This window comes from Cupressus sempervirens, chromosome 8 (genome assembly GCF_028749045.1).
Source record: "Cupressus sempervirens isolate cs-2001-9-10 chromosome 8, ASM2874904v1, whole genome shotgun sequence".
Taxonomy (NCBI): Eukaryota; Viridiplantae; Streptophyta; class Pinopsida; order Cupressales; family Cupressaceae; genus Cupressus; species Cupressus sempervirens.
The window spans coordinates 225,755,721-225,761,129 of record NC_143125.1 but is presented as its reverse complement, the minus strand read 5'-3'; positions in this window follow the sequence as shown (position 1 = coordinate 225,761,129).

Here is a 5,409-nt window from a genome sequence, read left to right as displayed (position 1 = left end):
ATAATTGGAAAAATATGCCATTTTTGGGAACTTCTAAAAAACCTCCAAAAGAAAATCCAAAGTTTATCTACCCTTTAAACCGAAAAGGTGAAATGTCAACTAATCTCTTAAATTTAGAAACAAATTTTGAAGTTATTACAAAGTGGACAAAACAAAAAATACCTAAGATATTTTAAAACTTAAAATTTAGAGGTCAAGATGGAATTTCTGGCTCTCGAAAAATAAATCAAAATGGCCCCAACAGAACTAGCTGAGTTGGAATCCACTTCATCTATAGATTTTGAAAAAAACCCATAAAAATTTAAGAAAACCCAAATCTGAGTCAAAAGTTATGACTCTTTGAACTCCTTGCATCAAGAATGATATGCTAACTATTGAGCAAAGAGGAGAGCAAATATCCGAACCTAGAGAAGAGATAAGAGTTGAGATTTCAACTCCTACCTCTAACAAGATTTTGACAAAGAATCACTCTCCTGAGCAGATAATTGGAAGCAAAGATAAAGGTGTGATGATAAGAAACAAAGTAAATGAGGATATATGTTTGATATCTCAAGTTGAACCTAAGAGTGCAAATGAAGCATGTAAAGATGATCATTGCATTCAAGCAATAAAAGAAGAATTAGATTAGATTGTGAAGAATGATACATGGGAATCAATTCCTAGACCTAAAGACAAAAATGTGATAGGAACCAAATGGGTATTTAGAAACAAGATGAATGAGCAAGACAAAGTTTTGAGGAACAAGGCTAGACTTGTATGCAAGGGATATTCACAGCAAGAAGGTATAGACTTTGAGGAGACATGCACATGTAGCTAGAATGGAAGCAGTAAGGATGTTCTTGGCTTACAAAGCAAATAAGAAGTTCAAGGTTTATCAGATGGATGTTAAATCAACCTTCTTGAATGTAGAACTTGAAGAAGAGGCATATATTGAGCAACCTGAAGGTTTTCCTTTATCAGAAGACAAAGACATTGTATGCAAACTAAAGAAAACTCTATATGGTCTAAAGCAAGCACCTAGAACCTGGTATATAAGGTTGGACAGTTATTTGGCAAAGCTTGGATTTGCTAAAGGTATGTCAAATAGTAACTTGTATTTGAAAGAAGTTGAGAATGATTTGCTAATATTAGTAATATTTGTTGATGACATTATTTTTGGAGGTAATGATGAGGCAAGTAATAAGTTTTCTGAAGAGATGAAGAATGAGTTTGAAATGAGCATGATAGAGGAAATGAAGTTTTTCCTAGGATTGCAAATTGTATAGAACAGTGATTATATTTTTATTTCACAAGCTAAGTACCTAAATGACTTGTTGAAAAGGTTTGGTTTAGAAAGTTGTAAGCTTGCTAGTACACCTATGATAACTGGTCACAAGTTATCCAATGTTCAAAGATGAGACACTTGCGATAGAGCAGAAGAAGTGTCATGACCCCAAATTTAAGGATATATGAATATTTGAATAACATATTATATAATGATAATAATTAAGAATAATAATAAATAGATAATAATAAATATTATAATTACATTACGAAACCAAAGAAGATTATAATGTATTCACATTTGAATATATATAATATTAATAACTAATGATAATAATAATAAATTAATTAATAGACTAATCAATATAATATATATTAATAATACAAGAATCAATATAAACAATAATACCAGATGATATTATATTTATAATAAAATATATTTGAATATGTTATTATAAACATACAATGTTATATAACATATTTAATACTTATACCTTATATAACATATATATATCAACTAAAAATACTCTTAAATATAACTCTTATATAATTATACTGCAAACACCTCTTTCAACATACATATATGCGATAAATAACAAATTCAATAACAAATCAAAAATAATAATAAAAACATAAGTCACATCCTTTCATTCATAACTCTCCAAAACTGATTCAACCTATTTAGGAAGGTAAGGACAGAAGTACGAAGGCATCGATGGAAATATAGCGAAGTCAAGGGTATTGAAAACATTGAATACATCGCAGACCATTTCATTTGGTTCATTCTTCCATAACCAAAGTGCGAATTACTAAAGAAGAGAATGGATTATTATCAAATTTATAAATTTCAAGAAGAAATTATCTAATGCCCTAAAAGGGGACATTACATGAAGTATAGATCCATGATTGGAGGTTTGCAGTATCTGACTCACACCAGACTAGATATAGAAAATGCAATTGAGATTGTAGCTAGATTTTAAGTTGATCCTAAGGAGTATCATTTTGCAGCAATAAAGATAATATATAGATATTTGAAAGGAAGATTTGACTATGGAATTTGGTATGATAGATCAAGTGATTTCACTCTATGTGCATATATTGATGCGGATTGGGCAGGTAGTATGGGTGACAGAAAGAGTACCAGTGGTGCAACATTCTTTCTTGGAAGAAGATTGGTTTCTTGGCTAAGCAAGAAGCAAGATTGCATTTCTTAGCGTACAGCTGAGGCAGAGTATGTTGCAACAACAAATAACTATAATCAAGTTATGTGGATGAAGCAAATGCTAAAGGATATCAGAATTGAGTTTGAAGAACCTGTTATCATTTACTATGATAACACAAGTATAATGAGTATGTCTAATAATCATGTATTGCATTCTAAGACTAAGCATATATCTATTAAGTATCACATGCTAAGAGAGAAAGCAATAGAAAAAAAGCTCAAATTGGAGTATGTGAGTACTAAAGATCAGATTACAAATATCTTTACGAAGCCTTTGCCTAAAGATACATTTGAGTATTTGAGAGGTATGCTTGGGGTTATGCCCCTGCCTACTTCTGAGTAGATGATGTAGAGAGTGCATCAGTCCAATGGTACAGAGCACTATTATTAGCCTGGACTGAATGCTAATGTTTCCCATATGGGGGAGTATCTGTAATGAGCAGAGTTATTAAGATCTCTTGGTATTTTGGTTCTGAATAGTGTCTTTGGGCACTCGAGTTGGTTGAAGACTTAGAGCAACATATTAGTAATTGATATTTAACAATTGGTATGTTGTAACATTGAGATTGAGGCCTTTGACATTGATGTTAATGGGGGAGAGAATATGCATGAAAAACAACTCCTAAGTATGGGAGAGAAGAACTCTTAAGTATGGGGGAGATAATATGCATGAAGGAGAGATATCTCTTTAGAGAGATTTAGAAAGATTCATGAAAGGAAGCAAGAATATGCATATGATGTATTGAGAATTGTTTAGTGTGAAGTAAACAATTGATGTTTAAGAAGCTGTTGTGCACCTGTTGTATTGAGATTTTTTTAGCGTGTGGACAGCTGATGTTGGTCAACAACAACAATAGAACACATTTTGGTATTCTTGGAACTTAGATGTTTTTCATCTATGTTGCCATCAATTCAAAAGGGTGAGATTGTTAGCATAAATGCTGATGATACTACTTTGGTGGAGTATCCTAAGCATTGGAGAGTATTGACATGTTGCATTCATGATTGTGTTTGTCATTGATGTCAACATATCATGGCTTCTATAAAGACTGGTTGAGTAGCAAACAAAGATCTTAATGCTACAGATAATGGTTTTATTATCTGGTGATGCACAGTTATGGACATGTGTGACACAGTATCCTGATGACATGGTCAAGTGCCCAGAGTCTAAGTCAAAGATGTACAGAAGTTGTGCCTGATTTACAAAGAGCAGTTCAGAGACAGAGTATTGGGAAAGCAGTTCCTAATGTTTGTTCGCTATCTTACATCTGAGATGCAATAAGAAGATGCATAGTTAGAAAGTGACATAAGACAATCAGCTGATGACATCAGCGAGTGTGCAAGCCCTAGTATCTCACATGTGAAGTTTTGTATAGACTATGAGATGGCAATGCTATTGTAATTGCAATTATTTAATTATCTTATTATAATTAATTGGGAAAGCCTCAAGGCTAACTCAAAGAATTATTATGAAGATATGGTATAAAGGAAAAGATGCTTTCCTTGTTTGTAATGTGAGTGTGTGCGTGGAAAATCTATTGAAGTGTGAAGTGCAAAAAAGAGCAGAGTGTTATTGAATGCGTGTAAGTGATCCAAGGGATTATTGGATGCGAGTCTTGTGATTTGGTTACAAGATTAGAAGGAGCAGAGGTTCGGTTGACATGTTAGAAGAAGAGGAAATAAGTACACTTCATTTTTATTATTTTGCAAGGAATAATACATAGATCATTTGGACAGTGGGTTCATTGGTCTTACCCTTGAAGCTGTTTGGGTAGTGGGTCCAACTGCCTTCCACAACTCCTAACAGGGTTGACACAACTCTTAACATGGTTGACACAACTCCTAACAGGTTGGAATCTCCTAACAGGGATTCAAGGTCTCTTAACAGGAACTCATATGTACTAGATGTATTCATAGACTCCTAACAGGGTCCATCCTCTAACAAGGAATATTTATATTAGTACATCATCTTGTGGGTATCATCCCCACCAGGATTTTTCCCCTGATCAAGGGTTTCCCTAGTTAACATATTTGGTGTTATTGTGTGTAAGTATCTTGTTGTGGTTTCAATTTATATTGCTCATATGGTTAAGTTTGTTTAAGGTTGATAATTGTGACAATAGTTGGATAATTGATTCACCCCCCAGTTATATCAGTGGACTATATATTCTAACGAAATATATATATATCTGTCTTATATATTCTAACGAAATATATCTATATCTCTGTCTTATCTTTATCTATCCCTCACTTCTCTCTTTTATCTCTCTCCTCTTATCTCTATCTAATGCACTAAACAAATGAAAAATGAACCAATTTCTTTCCAATCGACTTTTCACACCTCTTTGCACACCAAAATACAATTGCTGATATATTTTCTTATAACTTTTTTTTAACATATATTAAAAATAAATAAATAATATTTTTAAAAAAAAATCACAATATTTATTAAAACATAAAATATCAAATCATAAGATCACTAATTTGTAAAAAATCCCTTAAAACATGAAGAAATAACTACTAATAAAACTAAGCATCCATATAAAACTAATCTCATGTTCCCATACGACTACTTAAATGAAGTTTAACTTCTTAAATTTAAACAAATGATTAAAATTTAAGCAAATGAAATATTTCTATAAAAAATTATAATTGTAAGAAAGAAAAAAAAATTAGAATATTTTCCTACATTAGTGAATACCTATCATTTAGGAATTGAAAATAAACCATAAGCAAAAAAAAAAAAAAAATTACTTCATAAAATTACTAAACATATCTTTATAACAAAAAAATCTCCTCTGTCATGAACTTACAATTCTGGATCTCTATTTTATTTATATCAAATAATATTAAAATTTTATTAAACAAAACATAAAAATTAAGCAGCTGCATGAAAACATGCTCTAAACGAACACAAACATTTT